Source organism: Oryzias melastigma, linkage group LG5 (genome assembly GCF_002922805.2).
Source record: "Oryzias melastigma strain HK-1 linkage group LG5, ASM292280v2, whole genome shotgun sequence".
NCBI classification, from domain to species: domain Eukaryota; kingdom Metazoa; phylum Chordata; class Actinopteri; order Beloniformes; family Adrianichthyidae; genus Oryzias; species Oryzias melastigma.
Window position 1 is genome coordinate 14,878,364 of NC_050516.1, and position 18,408 is coordinate 14,896,771.

An 18,408-nucleotide genomic window follows, 5' to 3' on the forward strand; every position below is an offset into this window, starting at 1 on the left:
CGAGGTCCAGTCTACAGCAACAGACCACTCCTGGGGGGGGCGCCGCTGTGCCGCAGCCCACAGCCGACGCTCATGGGGGGGCCCTGAGGAGAAAACAATTCAGAGAAAAACATGAGTTTGGTGTTTAGGATCAACAAATGACATCACAATGGACTGCGGTCAGTGAAAATGAATTTGGGTTTTTGAGTGACAGGAGGACTGAAAAATGTGTTGGGGGGGGGGGACTATTACAAAATGTAAATTTTCAGGGCTGCGTTAGAAAGAAATGGATCCATACCAGAGGAACTCACTGACAAGCTTTGTGTTGACTTTTATGCACCAATCTTTCTTGTAAATAATCAAACCCTGTGCGTAATTACCTTCACTCCAAATAAACTTAAATTTTCCAAAATCCCAACATACTGAGCGTGCTAGGGAGAAAGAAAATACAGTGTGTAAGTATGGGAGAGGGGTTAAGTAGTAATCCTACATTAAAAAAATATCCTTCAATGTCTGAAAAAATGAGGAGCAGATGATAAAATGTAAAGTGTAAACTAAATGTAAAGTGTTCTCTGAAGATCAGAAGAACATGAAGCTGCTTGTGTTTGGAACACCGTCTGAAAACGTCTGAACACACAGAGGGGAAATTCCAGCAGACATGCTTATGTAAAAACAGTACCTTTGCTGACTCATGCCATCGATGAAGGCCTCATGAAGCGTCGCAGCACATGACAGAAATTTTAACTGCTAATCTACATGGCAGGACGGCGAAGGGGGGGAGGGGTTAGAGCAGAATCAACCTGGGATTTTGAGCTTATCTGATGAAACAGACAAGAACCAGGAGGTGGCGCTTTGCATCCAAATACCTGAAGGGATGAGTCATCCTCCATGAGGCTCCACCCCCCTCATCATGTGAGCACACTCTGAAACAGTGACCTACACTCCCAAAAACTCCCCATTCTTTAAAGCTCTAATCCTGTAAAGAGGGTAGTTTGTGCATTGCATCTATCCCTCCACCACAGCTTTTCTGTCGGGGTTTACCTGTGCAGCACCGCACACAAACACACCACACCGCGAGAAGAACAGGAGGCATTCAATTTCTGCTGAGTATTTAAGGATACAAGAGTGCAGCCTTAAAACCCCGGTACATGGGCAAGAAGAGCAGGATGGGGGTGGTAAGGGTCACCACCCAATCCAGAATTAACCTCATCCAGACCCATAACATGGACCATCTATCCAGAGGATCATGAAACACAATCTCTTTTTTTGATTATAGTTTGTCCCCCCAAAAAACAAAAAAATAAATCCTTCTCAAAAGTAGAAAAATATTTTAGCTGCAATCATTTTACTGACCAGTAAATGATCATCTACTTGTTTAATTTAATATTCCAAAGTATTTTATTTTACATGCCAACACCAAAACAATAAGCTGCACCAAGTTCAGAGGTTGGCACCTGAAAAGACGCACAAATACAAACTGGACGAACCAAAAGTTTGGTTTGGCAACAGCTTTAAGCTTCACTTATCGTGTTCCTGCTCCAGTGACCGGCTCAGAAAAATAAGAACATTTATAGACGGCCTGCGGAGGACATTAGCTGCCCCATTAACTGCCTTATCAGAAATGTGTCTGTTGAAGCCTCCCAAAAATAGCCACAGGGCTGCTTCCTATCTTTTTCAAACAGAAAGGCGCTCTTCCAAACGGAGCAGATGGAAAAAACTGAGGAGGTAGATTCCATACAAAGAAGGAAAGCCTTTCTTCCCCTTCTCTCTCTCCCCACCCTTCCACCTCCTTCCCTTCCTTTTTCGCTTGTCTGGCCATGAATACCAAGCTCAAATTACTAGAGGCCTCAACAAAGTCTTCACTTCAGCAGCAGAGGCCATTTTGGAGGAGGGACAGATCAGCCTAACAGCCACAGAGACAACCCTCCTCCTTTCTCTCCTTCCTCTGCGAATGTTTTTTGTTACATGCAGGCCAGCTTTACTGACAAAGAACATCAAGCCATTAGTTTCCTTCAACAGATAATCTACCACATGTATTTCATTTGATTTCAGAAAATATAGAGTAATCATAGCTGGTACTTTTAATTATTCCTCATTATCTGACTCATGTTTCTCATTTTGAAAAACCTGTAATTCATGTTCAAATGTACAACTACATTTTATTTGGACTTTTTGACTTCAAATCAAGAAGCCTTCAAGATGGAGAGTCTCTCCATCACGCTCCTGCTGCATTTCGAGCGACGGTCTGCTGCTGTCAGACCTACAAGCGTGTGTGCTGCTGCGTTAGGCTGAACACATCTGGAAATTGTGGGCCTCTAGTGAAAGCTTGCGTGGGTGAGGATGTGCACATGAAGCATAATTTGAGCACCTTCCATTCAAACACACAGCAGGAACCATATCCACTGTATGTAGTCTCGACCACTTCCCCTATTCTTTCAGCATTTGTTTCTGCATTTCCGCTTTCATTTACAAAAAATAATACATGTATATAAAGCATATATTATAAGAATAAATTCCATTAAAAAGTCAAGCCTCAGTGATAATTTTTTATTACTATTGACATTTGATCAAATCAATTCAAATCTGCTAGACAGACGAACTTTTTCATTTTGTTTAAATGAAAACTAAGATGGGAGAACATTATTATAAAGAGGCCAGAAATTACATATGGGGTAAAATATATTATTTGATGGAGCTAGAAACAAAAATTTCAAAGGCCCTGAGTCAACATTTTACTTTCTTTTTTTTTTTCTTTAAGTAAAAGATTTGGTTGCGTTTCAAGCTAATATTTAGATTAGCTAGTCACTAATAACTTTAGTAACGTCTACATGACTCCAGTTAAATTGTAACTTTTACTAATACTTTAGTACATTTATGAACAACAATATAAATAAGGACCTTAATGGGCCTTAATTTTTTGTGTTTAGTCTACAAAATTTAAAAAAGATTTTTAGAAATTAATATTCATAGATAGACCATTGTGCAGAAAAAAAAATCTACTCATCTTCAATGGCAAGCTAAAAGCTCTAAATACTAAAATCATAAAGTAAAAACATCATCAACAGGACTTTTACTTTAAAACTTGTATAACTAATACAAGAAATACGTCAAATGAAAAAAATTGCATCTTCATTATTCCAAATTATGTTGGTTTTGTTTATTTGATGAGCCAATAAACACAAAAAACATTTTTTTTAAATAAGTATTTAAGTATTCATCAATTACAACTTGACAATAATTTCAAAAACGTAAATTAAAGATTCTTATTTTATCTAAAATTTCACTTGTAATGTTTTAAAAATGTTTAAACCTTTTTTCATTTGTATGATTCATAGGACCAAAGCAGAAAAGGATGGAAACATATTGTATTATTTAGTTACAAATAAATGATAACATATTTACAGTTAGTGAAATTACAATTGTTTCTTGCTTGTTTATACAATTGTCCATTTACATTCAAAATAACAGCTTAATACACAAGTAAAACTACAACTATGTGATCCAAATAGTGCTGACTTTAAAAACACTTTAAAACACAAACAGTAATCTGGCAGAGTATATAGTTTAAATGCATCAATTTGAAATTAGAAAACAAAAGTGTCCAATTTGTGCTCAATTGCCTTGAATTCTCAAACATGCTTTTCATGCCAATTTAGCAATTACATCACATTGTTGCTCTCAGGTTTTTCCCACTGTGAAGTAATCTATTACAGGGATGTAACTATTTAAACCAAGAATATTTGTCTAAGCGTCTGTGACAAGGCAAGGCAAGGCAAGGCATGGCTAATTAAGTGAAAACAGGGTCCAGACTTTGAAACTTTTTTTTTTTTACTTCAGACAGCAGAAATTATATGATTATTCAGGCCAAAAAATATGCAACAGCAGCATCGTAACGTACAAACTACATTCTCAAGCAGCACACAGATACATTTGACAGAACGGTGGTGTCACAGACTGGGGTGGTGGCATTTAGTTTACCTCACACCATCACGGTTGAGACTAGTCCACGAAGCAACACAAACATCTTACTTTAATCTTGGGTTCTTCTGGGGGTGAGTCTAAAGCCCCTGGAGACTGTGATGACTGATGGAACAACAGTCAAACCAAGATTTTTTTTCAACCAATCACGCCACCAGAAACTAATTACAGCCTTCATGATTAGAGAAATCACATTTTATCACAGCAAATCCAAATGCAATTCATAATTCAGTATTAGAAATAATTATCTATATGAAACCCTTTGTGACTTTGGAAGAGAATATTTACATAAAATTTTAAAAATCTAAAGGTTTTTAAGACATGTTACAGCTTTTGAAGCTGACTGCTCAACCACTAGACAAACATCCAGTTCCCCTGTAACTGGAAATCTTTATAAACTAACTTTAGATTCAAACTGAATTAATACAAAAAAGAGGGAAAAAAACAAAGACACTATCCAGAAGTATTTCTTTTTTTAAATACATCACATAATAATTTACAGAGGAGCAGCAATAATAAAAATGTGTTTGTCTTTGCAGATCAGCTTTCATAATGATGGCATGCTGTCTAACAGGATGGTCCAAGTCGCTGTAGGTATGAGTGTGATGGCGGTAGAACCTAAGGAAAATTACAATCTCCAAGAAAGGATGATAGATTGTCGTTTTCTACATGTTAAGTCAGAATCAAAGATTTTAGCAGCAATGCCTTTGATACGTTTTGTCATGGGTTGGAAAAAATTAGATAAATCACAATATGACATGGCACTGGTAATATCACCAAACTCTTAGCTTTTTCTTTAAACATCAAAACATTTTTCATTAATAAAAACTAATAATACCTAAGCTGAGTGAGCATAGTTAAACGCTAAATATAATTTAACTTTTTTTTCAGTTTCTCAAACAGAAAGTAAAAAAAAATATTGCATTTGTGTTTATTACACCCAATACTAAAAAGGATCTTAACTGATAATGGCAGTTATTACAGAATAAAGATAAAGGTTTGTGACACAAGACACAAAACATTTTTATGAAAATACATTTAGCCAATACAACACAGCTATGTCATAATTATTATTTGAAATATTTTTCACTACCCACAACTTTTTACATTCAAGCCAACATTTAAAAAAACAAAAAACAAACAAACACTACCTAAAAAGACAGAAAAGATGCAAAAATATTTAAGCCATAAAAAAGGAGAAAAAAAACCTAGAAAAACCTTTGATTCTACTTTTTGAAGTTTACTTCAACAGTTTTCTAAAAAACCTTTTCGCAACAAAAGTAAATCGTATACAATAAATAGATGAGGAGAAAAGCTCCTTGGGTAACAAAAAATGAACATCAAAGAGTGCAAACAATGCGTTTTGTTGCTCCTGTGCTTTCAAAATGTAACATTAAGGCAGTCCAGATCAATCAAATAATTTGATAGAGGTGTCACACTAGCCTGTTACAATTGTCCAAGATACGTAAAGAGCGATGCCATGACACTAAACAATGAGAAATAGCTTGCCAGATATAGTAAAATGAGTGCTCTTTTTTGTCCAATTTTAAAAAGAAAAAACTCTGATGATCACAAAAATAAGTCCTAGGTCATGGTATTAATGTTTTTGTCCAAAGAGCAACAGATGAACGAAATTTCAAACTTTTTTATACATTATTATATAGGGAACACAATTCATACCTGAGAGATAGTTGTAATTTTATTTATATCTCCCCACAGACTAAGATTTACACAAACTGTTAGACTCATTAGTCCGTGTTTATAAATGGGTCAGGCGGGGAATCGATATCGCCGCTCAACATCCAGGTCGTTGTTACGGTGCCGGTAGCAAAACACCGCCATGGGGCAAATCCCAAGTGGATTCCACCCAGCCTCTACCAGAAGGACCCAGAAACTCGTGGGACTGGCGGTTTTCCGTATGCCACACGTCCCTGTCCATCTGCTGGATGGAGTTTCGGCGCTGGGCTCGTCCCTCTTGGTTTGCCGCTACTGAGGAAGTTCTAGTTAGTTTCTTTTCCTCCGCTTAGTAACGTGCTTACCAGCAGGTCATCTGGATTGATCTGAGGTCGAACACACATAAATACCATGTTCATTCTTTTCAAATGAAAAAAGATAGGTGGTCCTGCCAGAAAACATGGAAATAATGCAACGTCTAAAGCTACTTTTGACTTTGAATAGGGAAAAAGATCTGTCTAAATGTTCATTATTGAGAGAAAACTCACTCAGATCTTACTAAAATGCTTTCTATAAGTTCTCCTTTATTAGGTGACAGAAATAATTTACTTGTGAAAAGTTCCATTACTTGTTTTTCCATCTCTGTTAATGCAATCATGGCACAGCAGTAAACAGGCATCTCAACATATCCAATATGGCATCCTCCTTTGTGTGTGCAACAAGTTAGTGTGTCATCTCTAGCCCATTTATAACTCATTGGTCCAGATATTCTTTAGCATATTGTTCAACAACTGGCATTTAACTCAGACAATCCGTATGAGCACCTGTACCAAAAGGTTTAGGATGATAAGCCAGCCTAAGGAGATGGTCTTTAAACACCAATGGTTTGATAAGAATTTACTTTAAAAACTTGAAAACAATTCAAGTGATAGAAAAAAAATATTCTTAAATTAAGTGTGTTGCTGATGCTAAGACTGCTGAAAAGGCAATCATGCTGTCCCTAGAATTTCTGACACAAACAACTGAATTCTATAAAAAAATCCAAATCAAGTATGTGCAGTATTCATGTCTACCTTGTTCACTTTTGGTTTATCCCTTCAGAGGTCAACACAGATTTTTCACTGATTCACACAGGTGGTTTGGCATAGATTTTTATGCCAGATGCCCTTCCTGACTCAACTCTATATTTTTTCCAAGCTGGGAACTGGCACAGGGAGACTCAGAATGGCTATATACTGTAGTTAGGCAGTAGTGTAAAGAGTTTTGCCAAAGGACCTGCGCTGGATGAAGCTCATTGTGGACTCTGGGAATTGAACCCCAATTTCCCCTGGTGCCAACCCTGAACTTAACAAGCTGAGGTATCCAGCCAATTCAGCTCTACCTCTCTGCCACTAACCTGCAACACCATTCCCAAACCATCCAGCACTCACTTTAACAGCAACAGGCAAAAAAGATCTAAATAGAAATTAATGAATTAAAACTGGTCCTACAATTCTTACTAGGGTATTTACTTAGCTTGATATTTAGAAGTCGGGTTAGGCTCTGGCACCCCGCGACCCCAAAAGGAACAAAGCAGACAAGAAGATGAATGAATGAATGAATGAAGATATTTAGACATACATATCAGGGTGGTGATATACCTTAATAAAATGACAGTGTCCAACATGAAGCTGTATTTGAAAAGTAACAATAACCATCACTTGAATTCATGTAAGTGTTGGTTTGCTTGGATGATAGAAAGCCTCAATTGTTTTTAGAGATAAGAGGGAATTGATGTGAGACAAATTTGCTTGATTACAGCTTAATTTTATTACTGATTAACAGTCTTTTCTGACATATTTAACAAGGTTTCCTCAATGCTGCAAGAATGCAGGCCAATGATAATGTCCATCTTCAGTGTCCACCTTGGCTTAACCAAACATTGACAAGACATCGAGTACTGCAAGATGACACCAGCCCCCACACACATGCTGCATCTACAAAAACAGTGTGAGCCTATGTTATTCTTAACCAGAAGGCCAGAATAAGGGATCCGACCAATCGGCATGATCAATTCGTCTTTAGCAAAACAATTGTAAGCTTACTTCTATTAATTTAATGTGCTGTATCCTACAATATGGTGGAAAACTGTTCGAAGGCGGCTAAATAATGTTGCCATGGACAGATGTGTGTGTATATATAGATATATATATATATATATATATATATATATATAAAAGTAAATTCTACCTGCACACAATTTTTTTGCTTTGTAACTGATAAAAAAAAAGATAAAATCTAAAAATAAACAAACTTGAAAGCTGGAGCAGGATTGCAGGAATTATCCATGATAGATCTAATGTAATAAAAGTAATGACAAAAACTTCAGAAACAAATGCGCAGCTTTTGTCTCGATGATCTCAAGCCAACAAAGGCAAAGAAGGCAAAGTAAGTAACACCAGAGAACCGCATGGTAGACAGATATCTGCCTAATGTCTTCACCCACGTCTGCGTAATCAGAAGCCACCAAAAAAGCATTTTTGGTAAAGTGAGGCAAAGTAAGTAACATTTACTCAACATAAATATTTTATCAAACTGTGTGCAGGAAGATATTTCTTAAATTTACTTAATGAGCACAGGAAGACATTCTTAGTTCCTTGCAGAGTGGAACCAGTCGTCTCTGACTATGAATACCCAAATAACGAACAATTTTTTTCTGGAACCAACAAGGTGCATTGATGTTTGACCCAGTGTCCAAGATTAGGGCTGCCACGATTAGTCGACTAATCGACGACTAATCGACTATTAAAATAGTCGACGACTAATTTAATAGTCGATTAGTCGTTACTTTGTACTATATGGAGTCAGAGTATAGTAAAGCTGAAAGTTATAATGGTGTTATGCTAGCTTATTGGACTATTTTGGTTTTTTAGGCTATTTTGGTTTTTTTATTTCGGACATGCTAGCTGTCTTTGCTACCTTAGTCTTTTTTTGTTTAAGTTTTTTAGGCTGTTTTGGAATTTAGCTAATATTTCAGCTGCATGCTAGCTGTTTTAGCTAACCTAGGCTTTAATTAGGCTAATTTGGCCTTTAACTAATATTTTAGTTGGCTATCAGCATCTTCAGCTATCGTCTCTAGCATCTTTTGCGACCAAATTCAGCTTACATTTCATCTATGATGATGCTAGTGTGAATATATATATAGTTTTTAGTTATTTTAAAGCAAATGATGGTTAAGATGTGTGTTTTACATCCACTTTGTGCATGACCCGATTAGTCGACTAATCGGAAAAAATAATCGGTGATTAGTCGACTATTAAAATAATCGTTTGTGGCAACCCTATCCAAGATTTACACTTGTAAGCCACAGTCTTGTCAATAAATAGTGACAGTTCCTAGATGGAACACTTAATCAAGTCATTTGACAGAATCACTCAAAAATAGGGGTGTAATGAATCACGGATAATCCGTGATCCGTACGAATCAGAAGCCACGATTCAGCACACCCGTGTACCACAAGCCACCAACCCCTACACCCCTACTCAAAGAGCTTAAAAACTAGAGTACTTGTAAGAGCCAGATCATCTGCAAAAGTAATGGATGCAATGGAATTGTCCCTTTGCATTTACACACTGCGGCAGCAGTTGCATCCAATTGTCAATGAAAGACTTGGTTATGACTTTGTGGACAGGCCAAATTCTTTACCATCCAGGTCTACGCTTAGCATGCTTTGGTGTCCAGGAAAAAAAAAAACATTCTTCATTTACCTCGGAGGCTTGTACAGGAACACAGAACTCTGTCAGCTCCAATCAACTACTTGAACAGAACTAATTGAGCCCCTGGACTCCCCTGTTCACCTCCCATCTAAAGTGGAATGCCCTATGCACCTCCTCCATGGGAAAATAACACTCCAGAGTGTCAGTTTCTCTCTAGACATTTGCTCTTTACTTGCTCAGCCATTGTTAATATACCCAATCCATCAGCAATGAGTTTATTGCCTCTCGGGTCCCTTTTGTACATAAAGGAAAGTTCTAAGAGCTTTCACACAGTTATACCTGTCACAGCTATCCACTACACAGCCAATCATCTTTCAGGACTGATGCCCTCAACTGAAGTGCACTTTTGTGGCTTCTTTCTCACCTTCTCCTTAGTTCATTTACCTAGCCTGTCAACCAGGAAGAGTCATGGTTTAAAAGGTTATACATTTAACTTTACCCTGTTTTGCTACAGTTAGCAGCTACAGTTAGCTTTAAATAGGCACTCTACGCAACACTGACCCAATTAAAGGAAAGTCCCTATACCGTATCCTGACAAGTTAACCAATCAAACAAGACATGGGTGAGGCATCAAACACAAAAAATGTGTAAAGACATTTATAATTAGGTTATACAACCTATGAAGAATTTGTTTCTACATTTTTAAATGTAGGAAAACAAAAATATTGACGTGTTGAAGTGTACTACATTATGTTTTCTTTGAACTTTCTTAAAACATCCTGCTTTGATAGTTTTTGGTGCCGTCTCTGATCTGAGCTCCACCTCTCTACAGTAATGAGCAAATTCTCAGAAAAACCTGAACTTTACCAACACTGCTGCGGCAGAACATACTGGGAAAATACTGTGAGCTGTGAAACAATGCCCAGCTGCTGAATAGACTTGACCACATCGTTTGCAAGAGAAGAAAATCCAACTGGGTGCTTTAGGAGGTGTGAGGGAGAAAACGGTTAAAAGCATTGAGAGCATGACAAAAGTATTCAACATCAATGATGCAAATCTTGAGCTTTGTGAGAAAAAAAAGAGCTATTGATCTATTTGAGAAAAAAAATCTTCATATTGGTCTTCCTCTTTCAACTATCTGCGAGAGCTAAAGCCAAAATTCTGACATTTTAGGTAGCTTTCAATTAGATTCTGGTTGGTTATGATGGCTACCACATAGAAATAACAACTTTGTGTTCCCCCATGACTGAAGAAAAGCCGCACTCATACCAGGTAATCTGGTAGCTGTGATCGCTTCATTCAGTGCATGGGTGAGATTAAATAAAACATTGCCAAGGTAGTCCAAAGCACAATTCAGTGGAATCTGGTGCCCTGCAGATCTAAAAGCATTGTGTTTTCTTCCCACCAATGTTATGTCTTCCAAATACTATCACACATGCAGGCCGACATCTTTTTACATTCAATAAAAAAGAATTTCTGCACCCACAGCAAAATTATTATTCTTCTATTTAAGGAACTTTTTAGTTCTAGTTTTAAGAGGCATCCATCAGGTGAGTTCAAGCAAAATAAAATGAAGCTCATATGAAACAATGACAAGTCTTTTGACAGGCTCAACAATGCCAGACTACAGAAGGAGGCCCAAGTTCACATGAGAGTGGTTTAAAACAAAAACTATGGTAGGGACAGAAAAAAGCAGCAAAGGGCTACATTCAACTTTTACAAATGATTGTAGTAGGTAACAGCTACAGAAAAAGCTATTTTACAAAGAACAATAACTTTTCTGAGTCTTCCTTTCAGGAAGTTGAAATGTTTCTTACAAACAGGAAAACCTGGCATGCCCACCCGACAATTTCCTCTAACTTATTTCTGGCTTTTTAGAGCAAATAGCAACAAAATGGGAGAAACAGGGCCTGTTGAATCTATCTAAAAACTTTGGTGATTTTTTACTTTTTTTTCCTTAATGATGGCCTCTGACAAAAAACAGTCTCAAAATAAACACTGTTAAATGTGATATTGTGCTTGTGTGGTAAAACACTTAGGAGAAAGCATTAATTTTGTTAAAGTTTGCTGTTGTTATGCGCTAAACAGAAAGAGAAACTAGAAAAGGCCAGAAGACAGTGGGGTCACTATGATGAAGAGCAAAATGGCTGCCACAGTTCAAAAGGTGGCGAGACATTGCCTGGACATTTTCAAGAATGTTTCACCAACACGATTTTCACACGGACATGCCAAGTGAGTGTGAACACAGTGCCACAGTGATAAAAGAAAAAGGAAGGACAAATCATGAGGTTGCAATAAAACGAGAAAGTAAGAAGAGGGGGAGGCGCGAGAGAGCTACGGTTTCATAGACGGCCTGTCTCACCCCCACATGGCCTTGTTTTTTTTTTTTTCCCTCCCTGAGCCTCCTCCTCAATTATCCTCCCAAGAAGCACTGCCTCCTCTCAGCACAGCTCTCTGCAGTGCTACTCCCCCCCACGGGGAGAAAAACACTTCACCTCATTGGAGACGGTCCAGCAATGCTGCACCAATAGGAAGGCAGCAGAGAGGCAGGCGACACAGCCACTTGTTTTTAACCTCACTGAGCAAGATGGCAACCTGCAGAAAACATAGCAGCTGCAAAGGAGAGGCTGCAGCGGGGGAGGGGGGAAGGGGTGTACATGGAATATGTGTCCCAAATGTCCCTGAAAGAAAAATTGACAAAGACGGAAGCATCTGAAGTCCCTCACACACAACACGACAACATTAAATAATAAATTAAACAACAGGATTCCCATTTTTTATATAGTATTTAACCAAAAACAGGTTTTTAAACATTTTCTAAGACCCTTTTTAACTTGTTGAATTACTCTTATGCATTTGATTTTGTTATTCTTTGCTTCTAATAGGGTAAAAAGATCAGCTAATTAACATGCATCAGTTTCGGTGTCCTTTCTATCAATTAATATTTAAATGATAAGGGTCATTTTCAAGAAAACAAAAACCAGATGAAAACAATGTTTTTGTTCTATTCCATCTCGCATAGAAAGACAAATAATGCTAAAATAAGTGGACAAAAATTTATTTGATTCCATGTCAATAATTTCTCTCTGGTCTGAACTCTGCTGGAATTTGACGCATGGAGAATTTTACATAAAAACTTGAAATAAATTGATTTAGTAGTTGTTTTTCATAATTAAAAAAAAGAATGATGGTCTACAAAATGTAAAATATGCTTGTTTTGTTCTCATAACAGATATTTCTTGTGAAATACTAATAGTTTTGATCATTTTGTCTCTCAGATACACCAAATACCAAATAAACACTGATCTTACCTTCCAATTTTTAGGAGGGAACTGAGTGTACAGTGGATATTCGTCGGCAGTCAAATAAAAGGACATTTGCTTGACAGACGGATAAATTCGCCATTCTATAATCAACAATCTATATTTAGCTATTTTTATATTTAATCATATCTTTTAATCAAGCTGTGATAAAAAATATCCAAATTAAAATAAACACTTATCATTTATTGCCTCAGGCAGCTCTCTCAGGCTCAACATTGCCTTTAGCTTTATATCAAAGATCTTTTATCAGTGACAGAGACACAGCAGCAAACACAGAAGGCCGTTCTACCTTGCATAATTTTTCTACATTTATTCAACATTACACCTCGCTGGCTATGATAGGCAAACGGATTCATGTTAAAGCTGCAAATTTGTGAATATATTTCATACAAAACTGGTTACGGAAAAAGATGATTTGAGGCGTTTTTTTTGTGAATCCGGTGTAGCATTTCTTCTCTCCTTTGTGAAGGTTGTGTTTGAGACTCTGGACACTGAAGGATCCTCAACAATAGTTGGGTTGACTTGGTCACATGGCCATTAAACACATGCAACCTTATTACCATATCAACAGCTACACCTGCCCTTCATGCAGCAATGGAGGCTGTCATCAGGATTCAGACGAGAGACAGAAAGATGTGTTTTTGCTCACGCTCTGCTTTCCGCCTTGTCTCTCTGAGCATCTTCACTATTACAGAATCCTGTATTTCTTGAAATGGCCCAGCTTCCTGCTTCATTCTCTTCTGATCAATGAGATGCACAAGCAAGGCTTTTATTCTAGATATGGTATGACCCAGGCTCATCACAACAAAGTGCTCAGTCCCTGCAACTAAAAAACTCAATTTGAACAAAAGCTCTTTGGACTCGAGCACCCCAAGGCTTTTCATTTACTTTAATCCAAAAACTAGTTCTGTATCAGTGAGTTGAAATATAAAATTAACTGGCTTCACCATGTTGTTTTGATATAGACAGGAACATTACCTTTTTCAACAAAGGTTAACGCTTTAATGCCCTAAATCACAGGTTATTTTAGTACTCTTTTTAACCATAATTAATTTTAAACTTGAACCGTATTTTAAAAAATGTTATTGTTGACCAAAAATAACAATTTTGACCTATCCATGTTGTGCCCTAGGCCAACTCTATACATCCTTTTGCAAACATCACATTTAAGACAGATACAAAAAGGCTGATATAATAAAAAATGAACATTCAAATATTTAGAACTAGCACTGTAAATCTCAAATTAAAGACTAAATCAATTTAGAAACCACCAAGCCCACATTCATAGTGGGGTCAGAAAATAAACTTAAGTTCTGCCAACAGTTCCTGTAAGTAATGAAACAGCTCAAGTAGTCCAGGACGTTTGACTGGGTTAGATCTACTGGTCTGTAAATGCAACATGAAATGAGAGGAACAGGTTTTTATTTCCTTCCTCACTAAAAATGTGGCAGAGCTAACCTTGCCTGTCTGCACATTCCTCCCATCTCCAAAACCCCAGAGGCCCATAAAAGGGTGTACATCCTGCAGACAGGTCGACACACATGCACACACATGTGTGCATGCATTTGCAGATATTCTTATTGGACAACACAAATAACTTTTGTTCAGTGTGGACAGCTATAACCAAAGAATTCCAGAACAATGTAAACTAAAGTGCTCAAAATTAAAACACAGGCCCCAACACAACCCGGAGATCAGGAATGTCAGTGTGAGGATTGGCAGTCCGAAACAATTCCATGGTTAGACAACAAAGGGTAGTGATCAGATAACGAGAACAAGTACATGCACACGGAAAAGAGTGGCCCTCTGCAATAAAAACATGAACAGTGTTATGCTGGGCAATGACACAGCTACATTTCTTGTGGTTACAGATTGACTTAAGAGTCAGCCTTATATGCTTGCTTGTGTCCCCAAGAGTAATTGCATTACATACTCACCAGAGAACATTTATCTGTTTCTGTTAGTGAACAACAGTGTTTGTTTAAGATAATATGAAGGTACAGGTCAGGGGGAGGAGGGTGCTCGGGGGCTCGTGTTTCCAGGGGCGTTGAGTGGCCAGGTTCCTGAGCTATAATCCACAGAGTCTATTAAAAGACCTGAAGCATATTCATAGAATTCCAACTTGAACCAATGAAAATTGGGCTTGGCGAAGAGCAACCAGGTTTCCTTCAAACACCAGGATGGCGCCAACGCTCACATTGGCTCTGACTAAACACTTTGGCAGAGATGAGCTGTAATCTCAATGCTCATAAAGCAAGGTTAACGAAGGATTAAGAAAACTAACAATGGTAAATGTATAAAACAACAACAACAAGAATGGAAAAAAAACACTTTCATAAGTAAGACTTGCAGATGTGTATTGACCCAGGCTAGACAAGCAAAAACATAGCTGTTGAGCAATCAAGCAATAAATGAGTCCTAAACATTAACCCCTGTTCTCTGATACTAAAACCGCTCCAAAAAACATTTCTTAGCCAGTGCAGGGGAACAGAACTGAAGACCCAGCCCACATAAATATGCCTGCACACATCCAGAGTGTCTTTTCTCAGCCTGTTTGCTTTGTAAACTACTGCACTGGAAAGGCGACGTGGACACAGAGCAGCGCAGGCCCCGGCTGGGATAGAAACACGGGCACAAACCTAAGCCGGAAAGGAATAAGTTCCGTGGACGAGTGTCATCGGGGAGGCGAAAACCAAGCTCTACCGAAGGGAAAAAAAGATCGAGGCCAGACATTTCTCATACCGGAGTGTCGCATGAAGCTGCGACACGTTTCAATGTTATGTAAACTTATCACCAAAAATGTGGATAATCGTGTCATTTTTGTAGTCTAAACAGAGGGTCGTGATTGCTGTTACTCTGGAAAATGGAGGCTAAAAAAGGAATGGAGAGCACTGCTCAAAAATACCACCCATTTCTCTTAACAGCAACTAAGGCGGGGGGTTGGCTGGTGGGGGAGGTGAACAACAGCAAGTCACTACTGAGGCCACAGCTCTGGTTTCCTGGAGGCTTCATCTCACAAGCACAGAATAGAAGACAACACACGGACCCAAACAGGAAAAAAATAAATAAAGGCGAGCGCCCGCGTTAAAGACGGAACTGCAACCATTAGCATAGTTTAGCAATACACCAATGCGATGCATTTAGATTTTTTTTATAAAAATAAAAGCCCAGGTTCTAGTTATGATGATGTTGGTTAGTGCTCGTGCAGGAAAAGCTTTGGTGTGAGGTGTATTAGGAGGCTAAATCCGACCACAACTAGCTGAAGAATATCCAAAGTGAGCTATAAAAAAAGCTAGCAAGGCAATTGCTGTCTTCGGCTTGTCCGCTAGCTGTTGCTTCCAGCTCAGCCATAGCCCCGAAATGACCGCAGACCAGGTCCAACAATTCCCTAAAAGTCAGACACACTGGAGGCCAGATAACAAAATTTAACATGCGGTTGTCGGGAAAACAACACATATTCAAGAAACTGCTCAAACAAGTTCGCATGTACTATGCTAAGTCTCGATTTAAACTCGATTTTCACCGAACAAACGCACACAATTCTAACAATTATGGGAAAAATAGGGGGAAAGAGCAAAGTGTGCGTTGAGTGCTGCTAACCGCACTTGGGCTACGTAACATGGAGCTGTGTTGTTCCTCCGTGGGAACGTTATGGAAACTTGCTGAGCACACCAAGCCAAACGTGTTTATAGTTAAAAACGACACCCGTGTGAAGCGTATCAATCTTTGTAATGCTTCAGTACTCGCAATTGTGATGTTATAAAAATAGAAAATGTACTATTGCTGTTGCTTTACTACTTAAACCGCAAAAAGCACTCACCACCATGCTATGCCCTAAACGCGGTACAGAACAAACTCAAACAAGCCAAATCTGACTGCTGGGGTCGAATGGTTGTTGGTGCTGGGACTAATTTGAAAATATTTGATATTTTAAATGAGTTAACTGGAGTTACAGTTAACTGCAAAACAACACGAGGGGCTGATCAAAAAAGCCACGCAAGATCCACCCAGACATAGCCCACAGCAGTCCTGCAGGTACAGTTACTAATTTATTTCTTTAAGCTACACATAAAGCCAGTTAAAAGTTGAAAAATAATGCAGGAAGCGAAGTTGTTCCGATAAACTCAACTGGGCGCTGGGTTTTTGCTAGCTTAGTGGGTTAGCTCCCTAGCTGGAGGTAAGTTGGACTAAAACCATGGTTGGCTACATGTTTTCACAACCGTCACAAGTGCGCAAATATATTCCAAGTTAACACAATTTGATGATACTCACCTACAGAGGCATTCCAAATGTGTACAGGCGAGTCAAATGTAATATCCCAGCATCAATTCCAATTAGGCAAGTAGGCCGGGGTATCGGCCTCGGAGTCTCCTGTATACTTTGCCCTCAGAAGTAGCTTCCTCTCCAAGCGCAGGAAAAAAGTTCTCAGTGTCTCCAACACACTGCCAGAAAGTTAAATTCCCTTTCTTGTTTGCGTGTCCTATATCCATTGAGGTTCTAAAAACATTCCAAAGCTGAAAAACTTAAATTATTTTAATGTGCTGCATATTTACAGTCGCTGTTTATACAGGGGTATAGGCTGCTGTATGTAATACGGGGCTCCAGTTCTGTGTCGGATCCTTACGTTCGTGAAGCACCCATCCCCCTCCTCGCCGGCATCCACCGCAGGCCCCACCGAAACTGACATACAATCACAGCACGGGGCTTCCTTGGCAGCCGTGCACGGGCGACATTCTTGGGCGGTCTTTGAAGCGCGATCCCGCCCTTCATCTCTGATTGGACAATACAGAACTTCTCATTTTCCATTCAAGAAGCACACGGAACTCATTGGTGACCTCAAACATCAATCATTTATTTCCATTTACGTCACCAAACAGGGTGGGATCTACTTTCACCAAGACTGCGAGGGTTTATTCTTCTGTATGAGTACAGTAGTTTGGCGAATGTAGAGTTAGAGAAGGATCATGGACTCGGGGAAATACTCGTCGTGAGGACCTACGTTTTCCTAATGCGGGAAACATTCGCTAACTGAAATTCTGTGGATTTTAATTGAATTCTGTTATGGGACTATTGCCTTTTCCTTATGGGCTACGTTTCTATTTAAACAGCGGAAGGCGCTTTACTTCACGTACATTATGTCAAGCGTTAAGCGAACGGGGTCTCCTGGGCCCATTTTCAGGGCTGCGATCGGCAGGGTTAGCCCACTGGGTCAACCCCCACCTACCGGTGTGCCGCTGAATGAAGGATGAGGCGCCCGCTCGGGAGAGCCAAAATGACCCTTTCCTTTTTGTAGGGGTTTCTTTGTCGAACACGCGAATCCTTTGTGGGGTGAAACAGTTATAGTAACATCTAAAAATGATCTCCAATTCAACAATTTAATGTTAACATTCAGTTGGTATTTCCAAGAAGCGGTCAAATATATTTTTAGGACCACCCTATTGTGGTTGTGCCGCTGTTCCCCCCATTTATGAAATTGTGCATACATTTTTTTTGACGATATTTGTGCTCGTGAACATGGTTGTCCTTCGTACATGCTGCTTTTTGGGGTGTGAGTGAGTAGCTTTAGTTTGGATGTGGTAGGATATGTATTCGCCATTTTAAATGCAGTGCGAACGAATAAACTATTGTGCAGCTTCCTCGCGACTTTCGACGTCCAAATAGAATCTTCGAGAAAAGCTTACGGCTTTGTTGGTTCGTAAGGAAAGATTGCAAATACCACGACTGTAAGATTGGCGTTCACAATGACCTTTTTTTTTTTT